Below are 12446 nucleotides of genomic sequence, written 5' to 3'. Positions count from 1 at the left end.
GGGCTGTATCGATACTGTGAATGTTTCCTTTCCAACCTGTTTATCCAGATCTGTTTTTTTTTTAGCGGTGTAGGATATTTGTGTCAAAGTAAATGTCATTAAGGCCAAACATCAATCTAGATCATACACCAAATGCAAAACCTACTCATCTGTAAGTCACCTTATTCCCTTACCTTTTCCACATGCTGGAGGGTTTTGAGGGCTTTTGTTTATGTTTTGTCCGGATGAAATCTTTGCAGAGTGGCGTTCGGAAAGCAGTTTCTCCCGAGCACTAATGTTAACGTGCGTCTGTGCGTCTGGAACCAGCCGGTCGCGTTGGTTTTCACGAGCTGTCAGCAATTCTCTTGGATTTGTTGAAGGACGAGCCTGTGTTCTTTGCGGAGGAAAGAAATGGACCTTGAGGTGTGCGTGTCCGTTTTCGTGTAGCACCGAGAGAGGTACCCACCTCCTCGTGCCAGTTGAAAACCTGCTGGGAGGAAGAAGGTTTAGACCGAGGACTTTATTTAAATGAGGTCTCAAGGGTAGGTTCACAGGCGGCCCTGGCTTCCTAGAGAGGGCTACCCGGCCGGCCACTGCCGACCAGTCAGTCACAAGCTGGGCGCCTGTCCCGATGTTTGACTGTTTCACCGGCCACAGCTATAGAAGACCATTGCAGATTTTCTTCTTGAGCAGAAGGGGACAGGTTAACGTACACTGCCACCTCTCAGTTCCAACGCTTTCCGAGTAACCATCTCGGCTCTCTTGGAACCTGACGGCGCACGTTGGTGGGTGTTCGAAGTCAGAACATTTAACTCCATCCGATGAAAAGCAGGTCTCAGCGCCCGCCTAGACCCTGACGCCAGGCCCTGCCCCTGCCCCCAACCTGCGAAGGCGAGTGGCTCAGGGACGCCAGCACGGCTAATCCTGCCAAGCAAACTCAGGGTACACCTCTCTGGTTCCTTTGCGGGGGGGGGGCATTCCTACCTTCCGGATGAGGAGGCATTTGAAATGCAACCCACTACGCCATTCACCCAGCTGCCAACTGGTCAGCGATGTGCCGTTTATAATTTAGGCTCGTAGGGTTTTTTTCCCCCAAGAGTGTATCAACGCGACATTTTTTTTTTTTTTTTTCAACAAGAAAATAAGAGGTTTTCCAGGCACGAGTGGCTCAGGGACGCCAGCACGGCTAATCCTGCCAAGCAAACTCAGGGTACACCTCTCTGGTTCCTTTGCGGGGGGGGGGCATTCCTACCTTCCGGATGAGGAGGCATTTGAAATGCAACCCACTACGCCATTCACCCAGCTGCCAACTGGTCAGCGATGTGCCGTTTATAATTTAGGCTCGTAGGGTTTTTTTCCCCCAAGAGTGTATCAACGCGACATTTTTTTTTTTTTTCTTTCAACAAGAAAATAAGAGGTTTTCCAGGCACGTGGAGAGGTTAAGTGTGGCGATGACTCTAGCCGACAACGACCGTACCCTGGGAAGCACTCTAAAACGGGCCGCGGCCCTGCGCCAGCCCCGCGCGGGCGGCTCCACGCGGGGAAGCTGTGGCCGGGGCACGGGCGGTCTTCGAAGGAAATAAACGTGCCCGCGCGACACCAAACATTGAGTCGTTTTTGCCCAGTCGTGCGCTGTCCCCAAAGTCCAGCGGCGTCTCTGAGGCGCCGGGATCCTGGTCTTTCTTTTGTCAGGCGCCACCCTGGTCAGCTGGCTAACCGAGGAGCTGTCCTCCTAACATCCTTCTTAGGTGATCTGTAAGTCGCTCAGCACCTGCTTTAGGCCTGGGGCGAACATCCTGTACTAGACCGTCCCGTGTCTCCCGTGAGCTTTTGGGTTCTGGTGAATCGTAGGCGCGGCCGGTCGGGGTCTGCTTGGCCTGGGTCCCCCAGTGGCCACGGGACCCTGTGTGATCCCCGGGGACCTTAGGAGGCGTGCTGTCCCCGTGGGGCGTGAAGCCGTTATCCACCCATCGCCCCCTCCCAGCAGTCGCCCGAGGGTGGGTGCACAGTGGACACCTGCACGGGGTCAGAGGGGCATACGCCAGGTGGGGCTCCGTGGTGGCTGGCATCCAGGCTGGCGTGGGCTCCTCCACGGTGACCGGATGGGGCCGGGGCCGGGGCCGGGAGGGGGGCACAGACAGCGCCCTGCACCCGCAGCCCTGCAGGCCTCACGTCTCTCCTGGTCATCAGCTTCTCTGTTTCTGTCAGTTTCATCGCCCTGCTCTGCCCAAGCGCCCGGCACCTAGGAAACTGGTACCCACCCCAGCCCCTCACCCATCCCCCCACCCTTCCTCTCAGCTGTCCTGGCCCTGCCTGTCCCTTCGGGTGTGGAGTGGTCGCTTGAGGGCCGAGACTGACGCACGGCTCTGCATTTCAGAGGAAGAGTCTACCCACGCAGAGCCCCAGTGTTAGCGGGGCTCAGACCCTGGATTCTCTGCTCCGGACGTGGCAGGTGGCGATGGTGCTGCTACTGGTTTGGGATTAAGGTGTCCCGGGGCCTGGGCCTTCTGAACTGCTGCTTCCTGTGGGACCGGTGGGGTCCACTCTGCACCGACACGCTAGGAATCTGGATGGACTCGCTGGACGGCCAGCTTTCGCAGCCTGATCTCCTGCCGGTCACCTGCAGGCGGGCACCGTTCTTGCCAGTCCCCTCTCTACAGCCCAAACGTATCCACTTCGACCACCTTTGGTCATTCTGGAATGCACACCCCTCGGCCCCAGGATGCACTTCTCCCTGTTCTTACGATCTAACCAAACACAAGCCCTGCCTTCTGCATGAAGTGGTCGGCCCGCCTCGGATGCCCCAGGGCACTTCCTTCAGTCCCTGTCACTTGGCGCCATCTCACTCTCTCCTAGACTTGCAGCCCAGCAAGAACGCAGGTGCCCGAATCCCCTGGGTTTACGATGGTGCCCGCTTCAGCAGACAGCTTTATAGAAGCTCAAATAGGAAGTCTGCTTACGCCCATCCTACCCCACTCACCAGGGCCCAGGGTCAGGGGACAGAGCCAGACACGGAGGGGCGGCACGTGACAAAAAACGTGCTGCTCTTGACCTCGGTCACTTCCTACAATTGTAGGGTGCTGTGTGTACACGTCAATAAGTCGTTTATTAAAAGAAAATGCAGCTCGCTCACCACAGAGGGCTGGCCACCAGGATGAAGGACCTTGCGCAGCGCCCGCCCTCAAGAGAGAGCTGCCAGGCCAGACCCCCTGAAGCACCAACCTTCACCATTGTCCACCGCTCACCTTGGCTCTGTAACCATGACTGTCCATAATGCAAATTGCCAAGCTGTGCCCTGCATGTGCCAGCCATCCGAAACTATTCATTATGTTGATGTCATCAATATTTATAAAGTTGGATGCTTGCTTCGGTGCCTTGGGTTACTTGGTATTTTAGAGAAATGCCAGGAGAGAAAGACTCGAGATCACAGTGATTATAGCCAATACTAACTGAGCACTTACTATGTGCCAGGAATTTTGCAAAGTGTTGAACAGATACTGACTCCTATACTCTTTGAAGCCATCCCATGAGTTATGATCTACCTCTGCTTTACAGATTAGGAAACTGAGGCACAGGGAGGTTAAGTAACTTGCCCAAGATCACACAACTGATAAGTGGCAGAACCAGAATTTGAAGCCAGGCTGTCCGGCTGGAGAATCCATGTTCATGACCGCAAGTCTCTACTACCTTGTGTCAACTGGGGAGACCAAGGACTTGTGGCCTTATGTAGTCTCTCCTGAACTTCCGTGCTCCCTGTTGTGGGTGAGAATGATGATGGAAAGTGAGATGTGCTGCTTTGCACGTAGTGGGAATGAGATTATTTGCTGATGACTTCTCTCTTTATCTGGATGGGAAGAATTAGCCAGATTGAAAGTAGAAGCTAAAGGTGGTGTAAAGAAGTGAAGCTTAGGATATGTACATCCATAATGTCCCCTGGCAAAGGAGTTTTATATCTAAATTAACAAAAAACCAGAGCTGATGAGACAAGTTAGTTGGAAAGTACACGTGTCAGGCAGGCCAATGTCAGGACTGAGAGCATGACACCCAATCTGGGGCCACACGGTAAACGGATGACATCTTAACGTCACAGCTAGTCTCTGTTCAGGAAGGAAAATCCACTGACAATAAGGGAGGTTCTTCCCTGCTTATGTTTTTTTTTAATTCTCCCAATTTATTTTAAAAAATTCCAAACCTACAGAATAACTACACGCCCTGCACCAAGATTCCCCAGTTTTGCTGCATTTGCTCTACCCAGCATCTATCGGTCAATCGATCAATTATTGTTTGCGGACACGTTTCACCCTAAATTCTTCAGAAGGCTTTTTCTAAGAACACAGGCATCTTCATGTCATAATTCAATGCAATGATGATGCCTGGGAAATTTAACATTAATGTTTAAAAATTTCAATTTAACATCAATGCAATCCTATTATCTAGTATCACAGTCTATATTCACATTTCCCCGACTGCCTCCATGACATCCTTTATAGGTGGTTTTCCTTTTTTTCTGCCTGGAATTCAGTGGAGGCCTGTTGCATTAGCTGTTAACAATGAGAATCTGACACTTTCAGCAACAAAACTTTTTTTTTTTTAACTTTAGAATTTTGGCTACAAATCATCTGCCTTAAGAGGAATTATTTCTAGCCCTCACAGACAGAATATAATGAACAGGCTGAGATTTCTTTTGAAGATGCAATGACCTTGGGGAAAGTGGACCCAGCCCTGGGCTGCATGCATTGCTATGAGAAATGGCTTTAGGGGGGCTGAGGTCTTGTCTGCTTTTCCACTCTTGCTCTGACCTGACACTTTTTTCTATAAACGACCTGCTTTTGTGCCTATATGCCAGTAGATACTTAGTGTGCAGAGACCGGAGAACCAGCCATCTGGGATGAGAATTGTGAGTGATGTCACCAGAGGGGTGGGCGTGTAGGTGGGGGGAGCACATTAGCTGTCGTGGTCAGTCTGGGGCTCTTGGGAGTTGGGGCCCATTTGGGCAAAGACCTGAATGACGGGGAGATGGTGGTGGAGAACCTGGGAACGTGTTCCAAGATAGTGGGAATGAGTGCAGATCTTGGGAACGTGTCGGAGGAACAGAAGCCTGGCGGCGGGCTGGGATTTCACCGCTGGAGGTGGGGGGGCACTAGCAGGGTGGAGGCGAGGGGACACAGGTGAGGTGATCTAGGTGTAGGAGGCTGTGGTGCAGACCTACCGTGAGCGCCACCGGGAAGCCACTGCAGAACGGAACATCAAGCACGGGGGGGTGGCGAGACGAGCCCCGGCAGCACTCCACACTCCGCAGGCTCCCTCCCCACTCCCTGAGGATGTGCCCTGCTGATGGGTACTTAAGGTCAACCTCGGGACTTCCCTGGAGGTCCAGTGGTTAGGACCCCGCGCTTTCACGGCCAAGGGCGCAGGTTCAATCCCTGGTCAGGGAACTAAGTTCCCACAAGCCAAAAAGATCAACCTCAAAACACATACCAATTCATACAAGTGAGTCTGGCTGAAGGATAAATTCCTGCAGGTGGGACTGCTGGGCTAAAGGCTATGTGCCTCTAGAGTTTCTGTGGATATTAACAAATGGCCTGGGTGGAGGTTGTACCCGTTAAATCTCCCACCCGGAAAGGATGAGAACATTTGTCTTTCCACAGTCTCTCCAAAATCATGCTATTCAACTTTGAAAATTCTTCGCTAATGTAATTGATAAAAATGATCTCACTGTGATTTTGCTTTACATACATGGTTGCAACAATATAGTTGACTAGCACTTCCTATGCTTAGGAGCCATTGCATTTTCTGTGCACTGTCCATAGACTGTTCATTTTTCTCTTGGGTTCTTTATCGTTTTCTCAACGGTTCTTAAGAGCTTTACATACATGAGGGGAACGAGCCCTTTCTAATATCAATTTCAAATCATTTCCCTCAGTTCAGCCCCTCTCTTTGACTTTGCTAACGAAGGTTTTTGCCAGGCAGAAATGAACAAGACAGCTTCCATCTCTGAACATGAGAGGCCAGGACTAGATAAGCCATCCCTCTGGTCCCTTCTATTTCTAGTACTTTGTGACTGGTGGGGGTCAGGAGGCCACACCAGCCCCCAAGCTTGGGGTGGAGGGAGGGCCAGAAACACTCAGTGCCAGGGAGCTCTCTGGCCTCAGTTTCGCAGCCTGGGTCCGTGTGCAAACTTTGCAAAGAGCAGTGTGAGGTAGTGGTTACGGCGGGGACTTCGGGGACTCACTGGGCCTGGACTGAAATGCCCCGCTCTCCGCTCACCAGCGAGCTGCTCTGATTCATGAAATTGGGGGGCAGAGCAAGGGCTTCCAAGCGTTCACTGAGCGGACAGAGAGATGACCAAGAATGGCAGCAGTCCATGGGCTAGATTCAGAAATCATTATGCTTGGGCAGCAAATCTTAGAACTGTTTTAAAGAAAAGTTCGACCCCCGCTCTCACCTAACCCTCCCGGTCCCCTCCAGGGAATTCAGGCTCGACGGAGCCATCAGAAGAAAGGTACTGGGTGTGGGTAGGGGGCCCGCGCGAGCTGCCTGCGCAAAGCTGCCGGGGGTGGCGGCACCCGGCTGCGCCACCGGGTACGGGGCCGCGCGTGGCCGCCTGACGCCCCCTCCAGTCTCGGGGAGAGGGCAGCCTTGAACCCGCCCCGCTTCTCCCCGCCGATCCGGACCCACGCCACTCGCTCACCGCGCGCCCCGTCCACGCCTCGCCACTGCCCTGTGCACCCCGCCCAAGCCCTGCCACAGCCCTGTCTACACCGCTCCGGCTCCCCCTCGTCCACGCGGTCCGCAACCCCGCTGCCGCGTCCACCGCAGCCGCTCCCGCTCCACTGGTCTGTGCCACCTTCTCCTCCGTCCACACGACCCGCGCCCTGCTGCTCGCTGGTCCATGCCGCCCGCTCCACCGTTCCCCCTCCACACTGCCCGCCTCCGCGCCCGCGCCGTCCGCTCCGCGTTCACGCCGCCCGCTTCCCGTCCACGCCGCCCGCTCCTCCGCCTCCCCGTCCACGCCGCCCACTCCCAGGCTCTCCCGTCCACGCTGCCCGCTCGCCTGCTCCCCAGGCCAGGCCGCCCGCTCCGCGGCCACACCGCCCACCCCCGGTCCAGGCCGTCCGCTCCCACGCTCTCGCGTCCACGCCGCCCGCGCCCCGGGAGAACTACAACTCCCACAATGCCCCGCCACCGCCCCCCGGCTTCCGGTGCTGCGTAGTTTCCGGAGCGGATCGCAACCCGGAGTCCGGATCCGATCCCGCTCTGCACATTCCAAAGGCAGGTAAAGCCCGGGCCCCGCGCCCGCCGCCCGCCCCCGCACGCGCCGCCCCGGCCCGGCCCGGCCCGCCGCCCCCGCGCGCCCCCGCCCGGCCCGCCGCCCCCGGCCCCGCCCGGCCCGCCGCCCGCCCCGGTCCAGCCGCCATGCCGCCTGTTCTTTGTTACATTCGCCGGCTGCGGGCACCGTGGGCGATCGGAGTCAAAACCCGGCTGGATTTCCCGGAGCCGCTCCGGGATCGCCCTGCGCGCCGCCAGCCCGCCCGCCGCCGGCCCCGCCGCGGGCCCCGCCGCCCGCTCCCCCCGGCCCGCCCGCTCGGGGCGCGGGGCCGGGGCCGCGCTCGCCCGTGGGCGCGGCGCTGGGGGTCCTCCGCCCCCGGCCCCCGGCCCGCGGTCCCGCCCCCGGGCGCCCTCGTCGCCGATGGTGCCTCGTGATGTCACTCTCCGCCGTCCTGGGCCCAGCCCCCGGGGGCGAATGGGGAGGGTCCCTGGACCCCCCCGCTCGTGCGGTTAGCAAGGCAGACCCCAGGATTCGGGCGACGGGGCTGCCCAGCCTCCCCCCGCCGCCGCCCCGCCCCGAGCACCCTGCATCCTGTTTGTGTAAACCCTTGGGTGGCAGAGGCAAGGTAGTGAAATCCGTGGACAGGTGACATGTGCCCGCCCTCGGGGTGGGTGGCTGTGCTGGGAAACGGCGCTCTGGCCCCGCCCTGGCGCGGACAGGTGGACCAGACGGCCATGTGGCCTCTGGCGAGGGGACGGGTATTCGCGATGAAGGTCAGCTTTGAGAAGACAAGTGAAAACGCATTATGGAAATATCCACCGGGCTGATAGCTGTAGTTGTTATGTGTTAATCTCTATTAAGCTCTTAAGGTAGTAGATGAGATTTTTTTTTTTTTCCACAAAAACTCAGAAATTGCCCCCCTGCCTCACCAAGGGTAGATTAAAATGGTAGAAACAAGTGTGTGATCAGAGACACGTGGATCCATGTACATATTTAAGCGGCCAACCCACAAAAACCACGTTTGCTTAAGCCACTCTCATAGAATCTGGACTCACCAGATAAATTTGGAGAAACCCAGCTTGGTTCCTGGACGTATTTTTAAGGACGAAAAGTAAATGAGCAAGTGGTTTTGTGACAGATCTTCAAAGGCAACAGTGAGAACTCTCCCTGGAGAGTGTAGTGATGTAGACAATTTGTTTTTATAAGTTAGCCTCCCCCCCTTCACACGCCGCCCCCCCCCCACCCAGTACACACACAACACCACCGTATTTTGTTTCAAACCTGGACATTTTCACGTTTTCCACATTTTCATGGCTCCACTCTGCTTCTCTGGATTTCCTTGACATCACTGCCTTATGGTGAATGGTTAAGAAATAGGACTATGGTTTGAATTTTGAAAGGGAAGGATAGTAAGATTTATCCTGTATAAAGTTTTTTTCTCCTATATCTTTGATTCATATTTTTGCAAAAAAGCTGCCAACAAATACAATATGTTCGATTTTGCAAGCAGAAAGCATAGTTATTTTTTCCAGAAGACCAATAAATAAATTTAAAAATCACCGCCAGTTACAAGGCTAATAGCTTTTCTGGGAACAATTATATTTGAGAAAGAACTCCGTTAGCTTGGAATATACCTCTCCTATATCATTCTTTTGATATCATCGTCTGTGTAGAAGGCCAGGGGAAGAACACTTCTCCCATTTTGCAGATTTAAGGGAGATTGAAGGCAGCTGTTTCTTGCACATGTGATTTGAGAGGCTGAGATTGTGGGCAAGGACTCAAATGCTTTCTCAGCCTCCTTTCCACAGTTGTGACGTGTGACAACACCTGTCTTTCATCTCACATGGTTCACGTGTGCACGTACGTGTTCATTGGCCGTCCACCCAGCAGCTATCACGTGCCGGGCGCTGCAGAGGGCAAGAGAGAAGGCCCTCCCTGGTAGACCGAATGCTCTGGAGGGAGGGAGGTGGACAGTGGTTAGAGCATGTAGAAGAAGGCAGGAAGGGTGACAGGTGGAGGCGGGGGATGGGCAGGGGTAGGCACACTTGGGCAGTGGGGACCAGGAAGGTCTGTCTGAGAAGGTGACATTCCAACGGAAACCAGTGTTGCGATGGCCTCAGTGGAGATCTGGGGTGAGGGTGTCACAGGCAGACGTGGCAAGTGCAAAGGCCCTGGGGTGGCAACAAGCTTTGTGTGGCCGCGTTGGGGCAGCACAGGAGGGTGGCACAGGCTGTACTCTACTCAGAGTTTACCCTGAGAGCCCAGCGGACACCACTGGGGTTTGGGGCAGGGGTCCAAGGGATCTGTGTCTTTTTAGAGAGGACCCCGTGGCTGCCCGACCAGGTTCCCCTGGAAACAGGGTGGGGGCAGAGGGGAAGTGAGGTGACAGGACAAAGAGTATTTCTAGAGCGAGGCAGGCCTTGCTGCTGGTTTGGGTGGGGAATGTACAGGGGGTGACAGGAGGTGCCATTCACTGAGGTGCCGGTGACAGGTGTGCAGGTTGAGAGGTGGTCGGGGAATCAGGACCTGGTAGACCAGCAGCATCTTCACACTGCCCCTCGGGTGGGAGAAACCCAGATCTGGGGTGAGGGTGTCACAGGCAGACGTGGCAAGTGCAAAGGCCCTGGGGTGGCAACAAGCTTTGTGTGGCCGCGTTGGGGCAGCACAGGAGGGTGGCACAGGCTGTACTCTACTCAGAGTTTACCCTGAGAGCCCAGCGGACACCACTGGGGTTTGGGGCAGGGGTCCAAGGGATCTGTGTCTTTTTAGAGAGGACCCCGTGGCTGCCCGACCAGGTTCCCCTGGAAACAGGGTGGGGGCAGAGGGGAAGTGAGGTGACAGGACAAAGAGTATTTCTAGAGCGAGGCAGGCCTTGCTGCTGGTTTGGGTGGGGAATGTACAGGGGGTGACAGGAGGTGCCATTCACTGAGGTGCCGGTGACAGGTGTGCAGGTTGAGAGGTGGTCGGGGAATCAGGACCTGGTAGACCAGCAGCATCTTCACACTGCCCCTCGGGTGGGAGAAACCGTTGCCCAGGGCCCATGGTCCTGGTCATCAGCTTCCTTAAGTGCTCCCTTCCTAAGAAAGGGTCCCTCCCACTGTCCGGGAGATGGCGACCCCCAGCCCCAGTCTTGGTGTGGGCCGTGGTCAGCTCACAGCTATGTGGCTATCACGGTGCATGGGAGACCTCGGCAGGCGGTCGTTGCTAAGTGGCGACTAGAGCAAAGCTCCTCCGTCCCAACTACTTGTCTGTGGGAGCAGGGTTTCCTGCACTCACATCTGTAAAAACGAAGGGTAGGAACAGAGTCGAATCGGATTCCACGATACGTGACTGGATTGGCGGAAAAGTCCTATTTATCTCATTAAACCCAGCTTCTGTGCTAGGTGACTGTTTACCGGTGTGGGCGGTATTTCCGTCTTGATCGGTGGTGTCCCAGTTATTGGAACGAGAGCGTAGTCCAGGAGAAATTAGCACAAACTCATGGTCGTAGGAAATCAAGACTAATTTGATCTGTATGCCTAAAAGGTGATCAGTAGTCATTTCAAGCACAACACGTTGGGTTTAACATCTGTGGTGATGGTAAAGGCAGAAGTGCCACGAGCCTCCTGACAGACGAAGAAGAGCTTGTCCACGTGCCCTGTGACCGGATGGCAGTGGGTATCACGCTGTGGTGTTTCGATTCCAATAGATGTGTTTAGAAGAGCCGCGTAGCGGTTTTATTTTAAGACGTTAAGATTCATAATATGCTGGAGGTTACGTCCCTTGCAGCTGTTTAAAGTAAGGCTGAGCAGCTCACGCTGTCAGCTGAAGGGCAGGAGATAGGATTTTGTAAAACACTTTTGTGGGACTGTTGGCAAAGAGGTCGGTCCTGGAACCATGTGTCAGGTGGGCTCAGGGGCCTGGGTGGGCTCGGGCATGGGAGGTGATGGCGGGTACATGCTGGCCCCGGAGGGAGAAAGGACCGAAGAGCCGGCCTGGGCTGCCCCACTGTGGCGGCTTGAGATGGGAACACAGAGGGGCCTCGGGAGGAACAGCGGTTGTGATGGAAAGACCAGGAGGCCTCGCAGGAAAGGGTTTCCAGGGTGAGGGGTTGAAGGCTGCCTAGGGGATGAAGGGGAGCCGTCCACAGTGGAGGGCTTTGGTGGAGCCGTGAGGGCGGTTCTTTCCGTTCAAGAGAGAAGCCGCCGGAGTCCTTCCCAGGATTTTTGCAATGAAAGGAGATAGAGGTGCGGCCTTAGAGCCACAGTTAAAACTTTTTTGTTTTCACGAGTGAGCTCTGTTGAAGGCTGGTGTGAATAATCCAGGGGTGTAACTCTGCAGCAGAGACAGGTGTGTAATAAGGGTGGTGCAGGTGGGGCGGGGCCTCCCGGGGAGACGTGGCCGCAGTGTGCCCGTGTGGTGAGTGACAGGTGTGGCCAAGAGGGCTTTGGAGAGGAGGAGCCATTTGGATTAGGTTTTAAAGGTTAGGTAGGAGTTTGGCAGGTGGAGGGAGTTTCTGGAGGAGGGAACAAGAGGAAGGGGTCGTGGAAGCTGGGAGGCTGGTCATGGATGGTTTGGGGTGGTGAGGAACCTTTGGCTGTCACGGGGCAGGGGACAGCTCAGGGTCACAGTGGGGGCCCAGTTGAAGCCTCTCATCCTAATAGCGTCTGAGGAAGCCCAACTCTGGATGCTCCCCTGGCGTCTCCCAGAGCCTGGGGGGTCATGATTCCACAAACTTACAGAAGAATGAAGCGTGGGCTTCCCGGAGCTGACGGCTTTCTGTACCTGAGAGGTGCTGGATGTTAGGGCTCCCTTTGACTTGTTTTCAGTGTTCAGCACCATCTGCTCCTCCAGCTTAAGCGCTGAAATATTGCAGGTACCATCAGAAAACTCTCAATAAACGGCCTTCCACCATGATGAGGCCAGAGGCAAATGTTATAATTCGAGTGTCCCTAGATCATGATTCGTGTGTGGGGCCTGCAGGGGATGCTGTGCCAGAACTGTCACTCCCTGCTTGCTGTCAGGGGGAAGGGACCCTACCTGCTGGACAGAGAGTCTGTCTTGGGGAAGGAGGGTTCCCAGTGTTTTGTAACTCAAGGCCTTTGGCCTTTTGTCAGCTTAAAAATATATATGCTAATTAGTTATAGTAAGTTTGCCTTTTGTTGTGACCAAAAACATAAGTGCAGTTCGGTGCCATATTAGTCAAGAGGTTTACAAA

The sequence above is a fragment of the Physeter macrocephalus genome, chromosome 8, assembly GCF_002837175.3.
Source record: "Physeter macrocephalus isolate SW-GA chromosome 8, ASM283717v5, whole genome shotgun sequence".
In the NCBI taxonomy this organism is placed as follows: Eukaryota; Metazoa; Chordata; class Mammalia; order Artiodactyla; family Physeteridae; genus Physeter; species Physeter macrocephalus.
This window is presented reverse-complemented; position numbering follows the sequence as displayed.